Below are 17970 nucleotides of genomic sequence, written 5' to 3' on the forward strand. Positions count from 1 at the left end.
AGGAGACAATAAATGCCTGTTGTTTAAGCCACTCAGTCTTTGGAACTTTGTCCCAGCAACCCCAGGAAACTAAGGCAGCCACATATGACTTTCATAGGCCCCTGGCACTTTTGTCTTTGTGGGCCCCATTCTCCGTAAAAAATATCCAGAATGGCTCCGCAACTGTGTTGGTATAGAGGCAAATAAAATCCAGGCTGGAGCATATGCACTTTTTCTTCTGATTTTAAAAGAAAAAAAAACATGTTCATGGGTCTCTAAGAGTCCCACAGGCCCTTGGCTCTGTGCCTTTCACACCTCATGGAGAAGTCCACCCTGTAGGAAGAGTCACTGAGGTCCCCAGACTGGGTCGGGCACCTCCCTGGCCTTTCTCTATCTTGGCACCACATGGAAATTACCTGTTATAGTGTCTAACAGCTCCCTCTACCCACCCCTGGCTCACACTCCAGCAAAGAGACAGATCTCATTTATCTTTGCAGCCCTGGCACACCTTAAATGTTCAATAAATAGCTTCTGTACCAACTTGAACTGAACAGATAGAGACCTAAGTTACTCAAGGTCATTACTGAAACATGAAGCAAGAAAAGAGCAAAAGAAGGACATTTTGGCAAGAACGGAGCTTTAATAGCTGGAGCCTCGGCTCCTGGTAGCAGGATGAGGATCTGGGAGCTCAGCCCAGGAAAGTTTCTGAAACTGCAGTAAAACGAGTGTTTTATAACCACCTATTCTGTTCCATTTTTTTTTCTCTGTCTTCATCTTTAAATTTTGTTTTTCACAGTCTAGAGCTTCGTGTGGTTTATTAATACTTATATCAGTTATACTTTGCCCTTCTTCAAATGAGAGTTTCTCAAATGCTGACTTTTCCACTGAGATTTTCTGACAGTAGCTTTGGCCTTTCTAGACCCAACCTCACTTATAGTTCATGACAAGTTTATAACTCGTTCTCATCTTGGGACAATTTCTACTTTTCCTGCTGACCACGCTTCATCTTTGCCATATCTCAGCATGAAAAAAGATTTTCTCCACCAGAAACTGACATGAGTAAACAGGAAACCCTTGGTTAGCCCTTCTGCCACCACATAAAATTTTTAAAAAGAAAGAAACAGTCATTCTTCTGGACACTGGGAAGAGATAAAGAAACACAAAAATGTACAGTACGATTGGGAAGATAAGACTTCTACGTTTCTAATCATGTGTCATAAACTTTCAGAAGAATGTTCCACAAAAAGCACTCAATGGGAGACAGTGTCACACAAGTGGTAGATCCTAAGGACATACATTTGGGAGGTGCAGGATCAAAAAGGCGAAGCCAGTTTCTACAATGCAGAATTTCTCAGATCCTTGAAAGTGCTAACATGCTAGATGAATCTCCATGAGGCAGATCAAATAGCAGGCACTTCCTAGAATGCCTTGACCACGGAATCCTACAGGCAGGTGGGGTACAGGGAGAGGTGTGTGGGGAGAGGGATACATGTTCCAAAAATAATCTAGAAAACACTAGCCTAGCAATGATCTGTCAAGTTTCAAAGATGAAACACCCTATTTGCACAAGAACTTTCTGGCATAAGGACCATTCACTGTGACTATTCACATGAGGAATATTCACTGTGGGCTGAAGCCATTGGAGAGGGTGTCTTAATAGAAGTGTGATTCGTATTCAGGCTCAAAACACAGCTAGATGGGCCTTCCTTAGTGAGAGAGAGAGAGGAGTGTGAGGAGGATGTAACGGCTGGGAAAATTGCTTCAGCAAAGGAAAAAATTTACAAGCTGTGTCTGAAAAGCACCAGAAGACTGGTGTGGAATGGTTACCGTTGATGAAACCAGAAAGAGGAGGAGACATGGGTGGGAGGGAGTGTTCGAACCTGACTATGAGTGAGAGTCTCACCCTGTGGGATGCATGGGAAACAAGGACTCAACCTCCAGGGAAAGCACAGCCCATGGGTGTTGGAAGAGCATCACCAAATTAGGCTCCAATGGATAAAAATGCTGCTTCCCGTCTTCTTGGCAGGGGGGGAAGGCAGTGCCAGTGAGCAGGGGTGTGGATCTGGCATTGGGTGGAACACCCTAGCATAGGGGCGAGAGCCCCAGGCGCATCAGGGAACTCACGTTCCACACCTAGTGCTCCCATGACTTCCGATAAGCGATTTAACCTCCCAGGGACTCAATGCCCTCATCTGTAAAATAAAAGGAAATGACACCCTAAGGTTTTCGCACTCTAACACCCTGTTTGTCCATGATGATGTGAACTTCACATCTACCCAGGGCCAGGCAAAGGTACAGGGAACGGGCATTTTGAGGCCAGATACCACACTCCATTCTCTGTCAGCTTCACACAGACTGTGCTGGGCCCATAAACCATCTCACACAGATGGGGAAGGCAGCTGTCCCCATCTGGGCAGCTGTGCAGCCAAATACAGCTGCCTGTACAAGGGTGGGGGTCTCCTTTGCACCCAAGAGGCACAGATTCTGAAAAAAACTAAAGGACAGTATACTGGGGAGCCAGAGGAATTTCATGGGGTGTCCTCTCCCCTTTTGAAATCAGGCAAGATCATGGCCATGCTGTCTTGAATCTTAAACAGAATCAATCAGGTTTATGTTTCCTTAGCTACTTCCCAAACTGCAAAGAATCAATTAACAGTTCCTGAGTCTGTAAAACTAAGAAATCACTGATAGCTGCATAGAGTTTCAGAGTGAACTGAATGGCATAGGTGATATAAAACACAAAACTCCATGCCCAGCCCAGAGTGACAAGTCAATCAACATTCTGGGCTTTGGGGTCTATGCCTGTTGTGCTCAAACCTAATCATTCCCCGGGGTGCATCGCTGATATGCTGTGCCCTCGGTCTCCCACCACCCGTCTCGGGTCTAACGCTGCTCCCTGCCTGCCAGAGGGATTTGGCCACAGCCACTCAGGGTTCCTTTATTCCAGTGCCAAAATGGACATCAAGAGGACTAAGAAAATGTAGACCCATTTGGGCATCTTAAACTCTTAAACTTACAGCTGACACTGTAATTTTAGCTGAAATGTTGGAAAAATTTTGTTTCCCATTATCAGCATGATTCTTACTTACCAAGATGAAATATGGTTTCCTTTGGTTAAAAAAAAAATACCCAATATGTTTTAAAAGATGAAGTAATGCTTAGTAACCTTGGCTGTTTTTTAAAACCCCTTCCTATTAACTGCTCAAGGGACAGGTTGTAATGTTGATCCATGCCACAGTGTATTTGCTTCACTTCCTGTTTCTGGCTGACCCTTTAATAGGAAAATTAATAGGGTAACATGAGTCAATTAATCAGAATGCATATTTTTATGAACTCCACTGCCAGTGCATTAATTCATGACATGTGTTTCAAAAACTGGAAGAATGGCAAAAATATAAGTATAGATTGCTTATGATATATGATTCCAAAAGTCAGACACTGTGAGTCATTCATCCATTCATTCATTCAAGAAGTGTTCACTAAGTACCTACTAAGAGCCAGTCACCATTCCAAGCATTGGAGGTTATCGATGAGTCAAGTCAAAGAGGCACAATAGGCATGAAACAAACCCTTACACATAGATTTATGATAGAGATGTGGAAAGCGTGGGATGGCACACAAACTAGGGGCCACACCAGAGGTCTGGCCAAGATTTAAGAGGCATCAAGTCGCAGCCAGAAGGCTGATTAGGGACTCCTTTGATGGACAGATGGGGAGAGAGGACACAGTGACAGAAAGGCATTCAAGGTAGTAGAAATTTCCTATGAAAATACTCTACGGCTCCAGGGAGCAGTGACTGAAAATAGCTAGCATATAAGGTCCATGGGCGCAGGATAATGAGCAGGGGTTAGATGGAGGAACAGCTAGAACTTAGAAGACCTGAGTGCCACACAAAGGAGGTGGGCTTCATCCTCAGGCAGGACAGAATTTCTGAAGGGGCACTGTGGTCACAAGTCTAAAACGTCACCCTGGAGACAGTGAGGTTGATGGGAAGGGCAAGCCTGGTGGGAAGGAGACTCACCTGGAAGCTGCTACCAAGGTTCAAGAGAGGAACAGTGAGGGTTTGGGGTGAGACAGTGGCACCAGGAAGAAAAAGCAGAGTGCATTTCAGGGCTATCTGGTAGCACACACCTCAGCAGGGTTTGTTCATGGATAGAGGTGGAGTGAGAAGAACGGCCTGGGGTGGTCTCTGGAGGAAAGGCAGCTCCATCGCAGGACACTATGTTAAGTGAAATAAGCCAGGCACAGAAAGACAAATCATGTTCTCACTTATTTGTGGGAGCCAAAAATTAAAACACCTGAACTCATGGAGATGGAGAGTAGAAGGAAGGCTGGGAAGGGTAGTGGGGAGGTAAACGGGAAGTGGGGATAGTTAATGGGTACAACAAATAATTAGAACAAATGAATAACACCTAGTATTTGCAAGCCACAATGGGGTGAATACAGCAAAAAAAAAAAAAATAATAACTTAATTGTACATTTTAAAATAACTAAAAGAGTATAACTGCATTATTTGTACCCTGATGTGATTATTACACATTGCATGCCTGTATCAAAATATTTCATGTAATCCATAAATACAGGCCACAAAAATTAAAAATTAATTTTTAAAAAATAAATAAGAAAAAATAAGAGGCAACTCCACCAACTCAAGTATAGAAGGGAGGATAAGAACCAGTGCTAAGGAAAGATCATGTGCTCCATTCAGACACATGGATGTGAGGGGTCCGTGTGACACTCAAAAGGCAGGGGATTGACAAGCTGCTATGTATGTGGGTCTGAAGCTCAAGAAGTCTGGGCTGGTGAAAGACATTTGGAAATCATCATCGCTATCACCATGGAAAACAAGAAGGCATGCAACTGATTACCCAGGAGGGGCCAGTGGAAAAAGATGAGCCCAGGAAAGAGATAAGGAGCAGCCCAAGAATGATGCAGGAAGACAGAGGATGATAAAGAGAAAGTGCTTTGCACATGGAAAGCACCAGAGTACAGCAGTTACAGAATGTGAAGCTTACATAGATAAATGAAGCAAGGAGGGAGGCAGGACGAGCCTTGAAGCATCGGTGCTTGCAAATTTCAACTCTGATGAACTCAACATAAGGCATTGAGCACCCACCATGAGCAGGGAGGTGCCAACTCATATAAGGCGCCAGGCACAGTGGCTCACGCCCATAATCCCAGCACTTTGGGAGGCTGAGATGGAAAGATCACTTGAGGTCAGGAGTTTGAGACCAGCCTGGGTAACATAGCAAGACCCTGTGTCTGCAAAAAATTTAAAAATTATCCAGGTGTGATGGCATGCACATGTAGTGCTACTCAGAAGTCTAAAGTGGGAGGGTCCTCTGAGCCCAGGAGTTTGAGGCTACAGTGACCTCTGTTCATGCCACTGCACTCCAGCCTAAGCCACAGAGTGAGACCCATCTCAAAAGAAAAAAAGAGAGAAAAAACCCAACGGCTCTCACACTTGAATGGGTGTCAGAAATACCTGAGGGGTTTATTTAAGTACAGACTCGTGGGCCCACCTCAGAGATTTCAATACAGTGGGAGACCCCAGGAACCTGCACACTTCACAAGCACCCAAAGGATTCTCTGGGGGACAGTTAGGAAATCCACACTTAGAAATACTGTGAAAGTGCCGCCCTTATGTCAAAACTGGGGACTTTTCGTAAAAGTATGTCTCAGAAGTCCCTAGTATCAGCTTCTCTTCTCAGAAAAATCTAGGAGACTTCAGGATTGATTTAATCTTCCAAGTGATTTCAACCTTGTAGCTTTCAGTGTCCTCAAACTGCAATCAGCAGTTCTCACTGCTAGAAGAACAATCTGGGTGTTTAAGAAAACGTATCTGCAATTTTCTGCTTCCACCCTGCCTCCTGAATCAGGCTCCCAGAGATGGAGCCCAGCAATCCGGAAATTTCTGAAGTCTTCCCAGTAGATGTTACAGTTCAGCCAGGTTTGGAAACAACTGAATAGATCATCTCTAATCCAGTGTCAACCCCTAAGAGTCTCTGTATTCAATGAGCATCTGCAAGAGGAATTGTGCTTGGGCTGCCAAAATAAGGCCCTAATAAACCTCCCTGTCAAAAAGAAAGTTTAAGATTCCTTGATGTCAGCAGAGCCTGCAACAGAAACTTTAGTCCAACTGTGAGTTTTCAGAGTAAATATTATTACAATGATGTAGAATTTTAGCTGGCCTCATTAATTATGCAATGGCAGCACTTCAATGGGTTGTAGGCCTAATACAAGCACTCCGTTCTGTCATTGTTACTATCAAGTTCAACAGCCTCCTCAGATCAGTCAGTGAGGATTTAGCATTGTTGTTACAACAACAAGAGGAACGCAGGGAAGAATGAGCGCTTTCGTCAGCTCTAAAATAGAAAACTTCGGTAAGCATACATTTAAGTCAGTGCCAAACTACAGATTATCTGGCTAATAAGGATTATTAAGGGAAGTGAGATGCCTAATACAGAGCATAAACGCGACTATCATTTTAAAAGTCCCATTTCATCAGAGGTGAAGGTGACAGACGGTTGCCGATGTGCAGGTTGCGTCCCTAACCCTTTTCTTCCCTCCTGCTGTGGTGATCTCTATCCAGTGCTAACAATGGCCTGTGTCCTCAGATCAGAACTTGCTGAAAAAGAAGGAGAATGCAGAGGCAGGGGACACATGGCAGATGTTACTTCCTCTTATGATAACCCCAGGGAGGCTACACGGTAGCACACATCGCAGGGTTTGCTCATGGACAGAGGTGGAGTGAGAAGAAAGGCCTGGGGTGGTCACTGGAGGAAAAGCAGCTCCTTCGGAGGACATTATGTTAAGTGAAATAAGCCAGGCACAGAAAGATAAATGTCACATGTTCTCACTCATTTGTGGGAACTAAACATTGATTGAATTCATGAAGATGGAGAGTAGAAGGATGGTTACCAGAGGCTGGGAAAGGCAGAAGGGAGGTCGGGGGGAAGTGGAGATGGTTAACGGGTACAAAAAGGAGTTAGAACGAATGAATAAGACCCAGTATTTGCAAGCACAATAGGGTTAATATAGTCAAAAATAACTTAATTGTACATTTTTTAAATAACTAAAAGAGTACAATTGGATTATTTGTAACACAAAGATAAATCCTTGAGGCAATGGATATCCCATTGACCCTGATGTGATTATTACACATTGCATGCCTGTATCAGAGTATCTCATGTAACCCTTAAATATAGGCACCTACAGCTTCCTACAAAACAGAGGAGAATTCCTGTTTAAAAATCTCAGTAGGACTCCCAGTGCCTACATAATAAAACTCAAATTGTTTAGAGAGGTGAGCAAGAGCATTTTCCATCCAGTCTTCTCTCCTACCCACCCTTGCCTTCCCTCACTCTCCCACACCCCTACATACCCACCATTCCAAGAACAGTCAACTTGCACTTTTCACAACTCAGGGCCTTTCTCTGCATGTTCTGCTGCCTCCAGAGCAGCATGCTTCCTGCTCCCTTTCCTCACCTGGCAAACATCTCTCGGGTGGGGAGGCCGTCCTGGATGACTCTAAACATAGTTGATCCACCCTTGGTGCTCTGGAGCTTTGTTTAAACTCCTTTAACATTAAATACTGTGCTAAATGATTTCTCTAACTACCCATCCAATTCTTCCACTGGGGCATGAGTTGCTCAAGGCCAATCCCATGGTAGACTCTCAAAAACATCTGTTGGATGGATAGAAAGAAGGAAGAAAGAGAGGGAGGAAAGAAGGAGGGAGGGAAAAGGGAGGGAGGGAGGGAGGGAGGGAGGACAGAAAAGGGAAAGGAAACGAAGAAGGAGAAAGGAGACCTGGACTGGTGTCAGGAGACTGATATTTCTCCATCTATTGATACAATAAGCATGCATTGGAAGTAACTATTAAGTTTAAGGCACTGTTCTAATATACTAAGATAAATAAGACACATCTTTGATCCTCACTTAAAAGCTCATAAACCAGCAAGGAAAAAGTTAGATAAACAAGCAAATAATTGCATTAAACACTTTAAAGTCCAATAGAGGTAACTGTGAGGTGCTATGATATCAAAAAGAAAAATCAGCCACACAGCCCAGGGGAGTTGAGTTGAAAGCTGAATCCTAAAGCACAAGTGGGATCGAAAGCAATTTACATTTTCAGTAGAGGGTCAGGGTGTGCAAAGGCATGAAAATAAAGGAAACCCTGGACAAATTTTTAAAAAAGAATGCTGAAGGTATGTTAGCTACCAGGTAGGAAAGAGGAGGCTGGGGAGAGAAGTAGGGTGTGGCCACGAAGGTGTTTAGAGGAAGTGTGTGAACCTGAGTGTAGCCAGAGAGGAAGCTCTGGCTGAACCCCAGGCCTCTGCATGCACCACCCCTTCTTGGAACATTCTCAGGCTCCCCCAGCCTGATCCTGACACCCTTCAGTTAGAGGTTCCAGGCACCCTACCCTTTCCCATCATGACACTCATCAAAATTCACTGAACAATTCTAATATCTGGATGTTCCAGCAAATTGGAAGATTCACCAGGGCTGGCATTGTATCTGTCTTGTTTATTACTATATCCTATACACCTAGAAAGTACCTGTCCTAGAGTAAGCATTCCATAATATTGGTTAAATGAATGCAATAAATGCATGCTTTTCTTGGCCAAACCTTCCCATCATGGAATCTGTGAAATAACAGAGTCCCACCTGAGGTGGAAATAATCCTGGAGGAGAGCTGGTTCTCAGTCAGCCTCCGACACCCAGACACAACATGCTTCCAGCAAGACATGTCAGCTCACCAAGCCTTGGTTTCTTATTTATCAAATGGAGCTATCGGCCTGAACAAACTCTAAGCATGCCTCTAACTCCTAAAGTTGATGATTTTTACCTGATAGTAGCTCCAGATCCATAGTGTTCTATGGAGAGCAGTTCTTTAGTGAGACGAAGACGGAGAAACAAACTCAGTGCCACTCACTTCCAGGACTGTGTCCTCACTGAATTTGTCCTGAGGAAAACAGGTGCCAAGTTCCCTCTTGACTTTATTAGACATGAAAACATAGTCAGAGATGAAAGGAAAGGTCACCTCTCCTGGGCAAATAAACTTTATTTTAGTAAGTCCCCAGAAGATGGATGTGGAGACCCCAAGGTTTTCCACTTTCAAGTTTAAAATTCCCAGAAAGAGACACTATCCCTAAAGCCAAACCCAGGAGATGGGCTCGAGGTGCCTCTGAAGGCAAAGGACAGTGGTCTGCTCCATGCCCATGAGATTCAGGGGCTGGAAACAAATGAAAGCCATGATTAAAGTAATTTCATCTATGTGTTTCCAGAGACTAATTATATTTATTGCATCTGACACCAGTCAGGGATAGCAAACATCTTTTGTGAGCCTTACAACAAAAGTTGAAAAGCATTACTCATAATGGCTGATTTTGTTTTATTATATCTGACTCAAAGCCAAAGGTAGACAGCACTTAGGGCTCTCTGTGGACATTAATGTTTGAATGCAATACAGATAGCTTCCCTCTCTGGCTTCCCACCAGCACCCACATACGCTGCCCTCCTGCTCTCAGTATGTATGCAAGTGGGTTGTGGAATAGAGAGGCAGTTAAATAGCTCCAGAATTTGTTGTGCAGCCACCATATCCCAAGCACATTGCTAGGCACTGATCCTCACAGGTCAGTAAGACAAGAGACTCTGCCCTCTAGGGGTGCACAGGACTGGACAACAGCCCACCAAACATTACCCTGTAAAGGCAGTATTACATGCCATAAGACAGATAAAGTAAGAGTGGATGGGAAAGATATCAAGAAGGAAAGAGTGAGCTCTAGTTGGGAAAAATCAGAAAAGGGGATGGCATATGAAATAAGCCAGCAGAGAAGAGGTTATGTCTTAGGCAGCCACAAATGGGAACTAAATTCTTGGTGCCAAGGACAGCAAGCAAAGGTGAGAAACCGAGGTAGGGCATGTTCAACTAAAGCTTAAGATGGCATGTGTTCATATGGCAAAACAGCACACAGTGGGACAGGAACGATGAAGCATGTGGCCGATAGCCTTGAAGACTACCCAAAGAGTGGGCATCTATTTGACAGCAAGGAGCATTCATGACCTTCAGCACAGGAGTAAGATGCAAAGAGCTACACTCTAAGTAGGTTAGTGCAGGAGCGGTGTGAGGTATCCAGGCCAGCAGGGCTTTTAAGAAATGGCCTTCAATAGCCTGGTTGAGAACCACTGCTCCAGAACACAATCATGCCTGGTGCTAGGGTCTATAGTATTGCTTCAGTGCTACCAAAATTAATATGGTGGGCTTGGCAGGTGTTAATCTGCTGCCCTGAGAACCTATCATAGGTCCATAGATAAATGCAGTTTCAAGTCAGTGCCTTATAAACAACCTTTGAAGACAACCCATTTGTGAGTTATATACTGCCTTCCAAATGATGAAGATTTGCTTCTTATCTTTAAGGGGTGTTTCCACTTTTAAAGAGAACTTGCAATCTATTAGAAAAGATGGCAGAATTTTAGACAAAGGATCCAGAAGCTCCACACATGAAAGTATTTACGTCCACTTGCTCCCATGACATCAGGACAAGAACATAACTCACCATGGAGGTCCCGCTGCTACACGGCAGCCAGTCTGTAGGAACCTTACACACATACACAAAGTGATATGTCTTTAAAATCCATAAAGTCTTCACAGAGTTAATGTTACTGGAAAATTGTTCTCTCTTTTTAGAACATTAGTCCCTAAGGACAGACTACAGGGAGAAAAATCTTTTTATGAGCTTGCCCAAGAAAATTATTACACCCCAAAGTCCATCATGGTTATGAAATTCCATTGCATCTGTCTCTTATTTACTTTGAAACCAACATTCTAGATCTACTTGAGATACTCAATGCAAAATAATAGTTCTGTTTATTTTTATTTGGCTTTAAAGGACAAAAGTAGGAGAACAAGAGGGATGAGGTCTCAGTTAATGATCAATAAAATATGGCAGAAGTTGACATCTACCTGAGATAAATTAAAATCAAATCTTTGTATCTCTTTACTGTCACAGGGTGACACTGTCAATGGATCCTTTCTTCTTTCCAAACAAGATATTTATGTCTTTCTATATTGACAATTAATATTCCATATTAATTCGGCTCATGCCTATAATCCCAGCACTTTGGGAGGCTGAGGCAGGAAGATCACTTGAGCCCAGAAGTTGAGGATGAGCCTAGGCAACAAAGGGAGACCCCAGATCTACAGAAAAATAAAAAACTAACCAGGCATGGTGATGCACACCTGTAGTCCTACCTAATCAGGAGGCTGAGGCAGGAGCATTCCTTGAGCCTAGGAGGTCAAGGCTGCAGTGCACCAAAATCACGCCACTGCACTCCAGCCAGGGGGAGAGAACAAGAACCCCTGTCTCAAAAAAAAACAAACAGACTCAACAGCCACTGGTCAAAGTGACTCAACCTGAAGATCTCCCTCTGGTCAAAGATGGGGCAATTTGAACTCTCATAAAGATGAGAATTACAATGGATTAAAATGGATCAAATAAGTTTAAATCCATGAGTTCATAAAGATATTTTTTCAAACCTACTTGATAAACTTTTGAAAATCAACAGCATTATCTTGAAAACTCAGTAAATACAAGGAAAATGTAAAACATTTATTTTAGATTCCTTTATGAACTAAGCCACTAAATAACCAACTAGTAGATGAAAGGAAGAATTTTCTGATAAAATCATTACAGCTAACAAATCAAAGCAGAATGACAGAATCAGAACATCACCATTCTGCACCCTGCAGTGAATGAATGGATCTAGGCAATGTGCATCACATCCACCAACATCAAAAACAAGGAGCCAACAGGCATGTGAAAGAACACAGTCCCACCTACAATCCGCCAGCCCAGGAGGCTGTACCTGAGGCTGCTGGATCCGGCTGCCAACTTCTAGGAGGGCAGAAAACCGAGGAGCATGTTAACCTGCAACATGAGTGCCCAATCAGCCAAATCCAGATTGAGAACCACTCCATGGGTCAGATGGCCCAGGTTCTTCAATACATAAACTGTAAGAAAAACAGATGGAAGAAAACTTGTAAGTTAAGAGAGAGCAGACAGACAGCAAAACACATATAAAATTATGTATCAAAATTTTATACACACACATCTAGGCTTTTTTAATGGGAAAAACTACAGCATTTAGAGCTATGTGTTTTTAATTAATCCAAAAAGATGCAAAGGATGTTATAACATAATAGCCAGGACAGTGATTATTTTGAGCAAAAGCAAGGAAATTTCTAGAGTAACTGAAAAAATTCTAGTAAAATAAAATGGTCTAAAAATAAATTTAAAAGTAAAATAATTATTATTATACGTTAAGTTGTAGGGTACATGTGCACAACGTGCAGGTTTGTTACATAGGTATACATGTGCCATGTTGGTTTGCTGCACCCATCAACTCATCATTTACATTAGGTATTTCTTCTAACACTATCCCTCCCCCAGTCCCCAATCCTCTTGCCCGGTCCCAGTGTGTGATGTTCCCCACCCTGTGTCCCTGTGTTTTCATTGTTCAACTCCCACTTACGAATGAGAACGTGCGGTGTTTTGTTTTCTGTACTTGTGATAGTTTGCTTAGAATGATGGTTTCCAGCTTCATTCATGTCCCTGCAAAGGACATGAACTCATCCTTTTTTATGGCTGCATAGTATTCCATGGTGTATATGTGCCACATTTTCTTAATCCAGTCTATCATTGATGGACATTTGGGTTGGTTCTAAGTCTTTGTTATTGTGAATAGTGCTGCAACAAACATACATGTGCACATGTCTTTATAGTAGCATGATTTGTAATCCTTTGGGTATATACCCAGTAATGGGATCACTGGGTCAAATGGTATTTGTAGTTCTACATCCCTGAGGAATTGCCACACTGTCTTCTACAATGTTTGAACTAATTTACACTCTCACGACAATGTAAAAGCATTTCTACTTTTACACATCCTCTTCAGCATACGTTGCTTCCTGACTTTTAATGATTGCCATTCTAACTGGCGTGAGATGGTATCTCATTGTGGTTTTGATTTGCATTTCTCTGATGACCAGTGATGATGAACATTTTTTCATGTCTCTTGGCTGCATAAATGTCTTCTTTTGAGAAGTGTCTGTTCATATCCTTTGCCCACTTTTTGATGGTGTTTTTTTTTTCAAAAATGATGAAAATGAAAAAAAAAAGTTATTTTTAAAAGATTTTCAAAAAAGGGAATCCATTACAATTAGGGATATGACATGGTGAAACCCTTATGATAGACATCTATGAAAAGAAACATCTAAAAGCCTTGAAACTTTTATACCAAACCACCAACTCTGAACGGTGGGTGGCCCTCAGGGTCCAGGAGTAAGACGGGGAGGGAACCAGGAGACTCAGTACAGGAGCAGGTTCATGTTTTGCTCAATATATTTTTGTTCTGTTTGCATTCTCACAAGCAACTTTTCATGTATTATTCATATAGATTAAATGACTCAATCAATCTAGGAGTGAGTGAGCTATCAATTGCCCAAGCAAGTGAGTGAGTGAGCAAATGAATAGAGAAAGAAAAATGTATCCCAGTGTCATAGGCAGGTCCTCATAAAATCATGTACAGTAAACTACAAAGAAGAAAACAGATGATGCAAAATCTGATCAACTCAGACATTTTAGAGCCGTATATTTGAAAACACTTAAGTCCCTAGCCAGATTCAATGAGATTATACACTAAAATTTTATAAATGAAAATTTTACAAGGTAACTTCATCGACCAAATATGAGTTCAGACCCAGATACCATCTTAAATGATCCCTGTGCCCACCCTAATACCATCCTGCCTGCCCTCTGGGACCCTCCAATCATGAGACCCTAACTAAGAAGTCTTGCTGCCCAGGCTGGGCATGGGGACTCCAGGCTGGGCACGGGGACTCCCGCCTGTAATCTCAGCACTTTGGGAGGCTTCAAGGGAGGATTCTTTGAAGCCAAAAGTTAACACCAGCCCTGGCAACACTGGGAGACCCTGTTTCTGTAAAAAATTTAAAAATTAGCCAGGTGTGGTGGTACGCACCTGTGGTCCCATCTACCCAGGAGGCTGAGGTGGGAGGATCGACTGGGCCCAGGAGATTGAACCTGCAGTAAGCCGTGATCACACCACTGCACTCTAGCCTGAGTGACAGAGCAAGACCCTGTCTAAGAAAAAAAAAGAAGAAGTCTTGTTGCCCCTTTAAATTTCATGATCCCCAGAGTATTAGAAAGCACATCTCTGAATCCATCCAGAATTACTTCTTTGCAAATATTCCAAAAACAAAAAAGGCAGGTATGGTAGCTCATGCCTATAATACCAGCACTTTGGGAGGCCAAGGCAGGCAGATCACCTGAGGTCAGGGTCAGGAGTTTGAGACTAGCCTGGCCAACATGATGAAACCCTATCTATACTAAAAACACAAAAACTACCTGGCCATGGTGGCAGTCGCCTATAATCCCAGCTACTCAGGAGGCTGAGACAGGAGAATTGCTTGAACTCGGGAGGCAGAGGTTGCAGAGAGCCGAGATCATGCCATTGCACTCCAGCCTGGGTGACAAGAGCAAAACTCCATCTCAAAAAACAAAAACCAGAACCAAAGCCTCTAACTCACTTATCAACCAGTATCCAAATTCAGAGTAGAGCAGCATTCTTTAAAAATTGAAGCAATTGAAAACAAAAAAAAAAAAACAAAACAACTCTACCTCCAACCAAAAATCATATGTAACTCTGAGAATCCAAGTTTTCAGATGCTTCTCGGAGGGAGAAAGTGTTGCTTAACTTCTCTCAGCCTCAGTCAGGTTCCTCATCTATAAAATGGGAGGATAAGCATCCCCTGCCTCACCAAGGAGTTATGAGGACTTCATGAAATCCTGCGAAACCCTTAGCACATTGCTAGGCACACAGAAAATGCTCAGAAGATGTTTGCTGTGGTCTTAATATTTTTATTGAGTCATGTTTTAATTGTATTACCTTGGGTAAAGTCTGATAAGGCCAGATGCAGAACAGAAGAGATAAACTGGAAAGAGTTTTACAGATTTGCTACTCACTGCCCTGTGGGGAAAATGCAGTGGGCCACTCCACGGAGTGTTGGCCACCAGGGTTGACAGGAGGAGACAGTAGGAACAGGGAGGGCGTCTTCATTGAGAAGAAGCAGGGAGGTCGGGGGAGGCTGGGTAAGCAGGCTTAGCATTGGCTAGTCTGAGTCATTTCAGTGGACTCCCAGCCATTGGGGCTGTCCTGAGTTACCTGGTATCTGCCCCTGGGATGATTACGGCAGGTGGATAGTGGCTCCAAGTGTGAGACCCTAATTGTATTAGTCCGTTTCACCCTGCTGAGACTGGGTAATTTATAAAGAAAAAGAGGTTTAATGGACTCACAGTTCCATGTGGCTGGGGAGGCCTCATGATCATGGCAGAAGGAGAAAGGCACGTCTTACATGGCTGCAGCAAGAGAGAATGAGAACCAAGCAAAAGCAGTTTCCCCTTATAAAACCATCAGATCTAATGAGACTGATTCACTACCACAAGAACAGTATGAGGGAAACCGCCCCCATGATTCAATTATCTCCCACCAGCTACTCCTACAACATGTGGGAATCTTGGGAGCTACAATTCAACATGAGATTTGGGTGGGGACACAAAGCCAAACCATATCACTAATACAAGAGGTAGCTGGGAATACTGACGTCATCAGCTGCTCAAAAAGGGGAACTGACTGCTTCTAGCCAAGTCCTCAAAACTAGGCCAAAGCAGCATTATAAAATCTACATTATAAGGTAAAAGTCACACTACATAAAATCAGCCATTTTAAAATATAACATTCAATGGCATTTAAAATACTCACAATGTTGTGCAACCAACCACCACCTCTGTCTGGTTCCAAAACACTGTCATCATCCCAAAAGAAACTCTGGACTCATTAAGCAGTTACTCTCCATTCTCCCACTGCTACCACCTCATTTCCAGCCCTGCCAAATCCTGGCAATGACCAATCTGCCTTCTATCTCTAAGGGCTTACCTATTCCAGATATATGATATAAAATTAATCATACAAAGTGTGACTATCATGGGCTGAATTACGCCTCCCTAAAATTCACATGTTGAAGCTCTCAATTCCCAATGAGACCATATTTGGAGATGGGGCTTTTTAAGAGGTAATTAAGGTTACATTAGATCATAAGGGTGGGGCCCTAATCCAATAGGAGTGGTGTCCTTATCAGAAGAGGAACACACACCAAGGATGTGAGTGCACAGAGGAAAGGCCATGTGAGGACATAACAAGGTGGCGGCCATCTGCATGCCAAGGAGAAAAGCTCTGGGAGAAAACTAACCTGCCAACACCTTGATCTTAAAACTTCTAGCTTCAAGAACTGGGAGAAATCAATTTCTGTTCTTCAAGCTGCCCAGTCTGTGATATTTCATTATGGCAGCCTGAGCAAATTAACACAGTGGCCTTTTGTGTCACATAGCATAAAGTTTTCAATGCATTGTAGGAGGTATCAGTACGTCACTCCTTTTCGTGGCTGAATAATATTCCATTATATGTATATACCACGATTTTTTTTACCTACTCATCCATTAATGGATATTTGGGTTATTTCTATCTTTTGGATACTGTGAATAATGCTGCCATGAACATTCATGTCCATCCATTTATTTGAGTAACTGTTTTTAATTATTTTAAATACATAGGAATGAAATTGCAGGGCCATATGGTAATTCTATATTTACCTTTTCAGGAACCAACAAACTTGTTATTTTTAAAGCATTCACTTCAGTGCCTATCACGTACAGGCCCTGTTTCACAGACTGGGTGGAAATATCAATGAACCATCATCCCTGCCCTACTGCCTCTGTAGGTTCTCACTGTCTGTGAGAACCACTCCTCCAAAAGAAAAGCAGTAGGTATAATTTTCCATGGTATCTTAGTTTTATTCAAAATGAGTACCTGGGCAAACTCGTGACAATTGAACCTCAAATGTCAAAGTAGCCTTTGTCCTCCAAATATTTATATTTCAAATGTTTATGGGTAAATATACCTATTCTCTTAATGATATCCTCTAAGTAGGCCAAACTTGACCTTCTATAGCATCAAATTAATAAAATATATTTCTAGGCCTCTGATCATACACATCCATGCATGAATGGATACAAAATGACAGAAAGGCAGAGAGACAAAGACTGGCAAGCTGAAGAGGGATTGATTAATAGAGTTCACAGAAACACAGTCAGGAAGAAAACATAGATCTCAGAGAACCTAAGCCAGGGCAGAGATTCAAAGAGGAGAACAACACAAGAATGCTAGGATGCAGAGAGGATCTACCAGTTTTGGAAGGAGGCAGGGTTAAGAGATGAGAGAGGAATGTTAGTTTCATGCCCTTGCCAATATCTTTCATGGTTAATTACACCCTGACAGCCAATAAATTCCTCTAATAGTTTTCATTGGAGAAACTATTCTTCTACCCACTCCTACAAATATGAAGCAGTGTCGCTGGTCCAGACTAGCTTCCAGAATCACCCAAGTGGTGCTGATTATCAATGGTGGGTGTGGACAACGGAGAAAACAAGAAGGCATTTTTCTGAGAGCCCTTTTGGCAAAAATCACCATGTATGGTAAATACCAGATTCCACACATCAAGTGTCCTTATTTCCTAAACGAAAGAAATAACTAAGGAGTTTCTCTCTTTCTTGCTCTCTCCTCTCTCTCCCCCCCAACCCCCCGTCCCGCTTGCGCGCGCTCTCTCTCTTCTTACTCTCCCCACTCTCCCCAACCCCTGACCTGAGGATCCACACAATAGCTAACCTTGCTAATCAATCAACTCTCAAAGTCTATTTTTCAGAGACATGGGATTCCTCTTTCTCACCATAGAAGGGTTCTGATTCCACATATGTCACCTAAGACAAAAATTGAGTGTTTCAGAGAAAACAAGCTCACCCATCTCCAACCAGCACTTTCTCTCATGGTTCCGGATGAAGACCATAATATTAAGCAT

At 42.8% G+C, this 17970-nt stretch overlaps 1 protein-coding gene across 3 annotated transcripts in view; it reads right to left on the minus strand.

Annotated features, from left to right (window-relative positions):
* The window catches only part of LOC105472675 (RUNX family transcription factor 1), a 1100727-nt gene that overhangs the window by 1065588 nt on the left and 17169 nt on the right, over nucleotides 1–17970 (minus strand). For all 3 annotated transcript variants that reach the window (XM_071095679.1, XM_071095683.1, XM_071095678.1), the window contains exon 2: nucleotides 11850–11994. The gene's annotated coding sequence lies outside the window, so the exon portion shown is untranslated. The remainder of the gene's footprint in view (nucleotides 1–11849; nucleotides 11995–17970) is intronic.

The sequence above is a fragment of the Macaca nemestrina genome, chromosome 4 (genome assembly GCF_043159975.1).
Source record: "Macaca nemestrina isolate mMacNem1 chromosome 4, mMacNem.hap1, whole genome shotgun sequence".
NCBI lineage: Eukaryota > Metazoa > Chordata > Mammalia > Primates > Cercopithecidae > Macaca > Macaca nemestrina.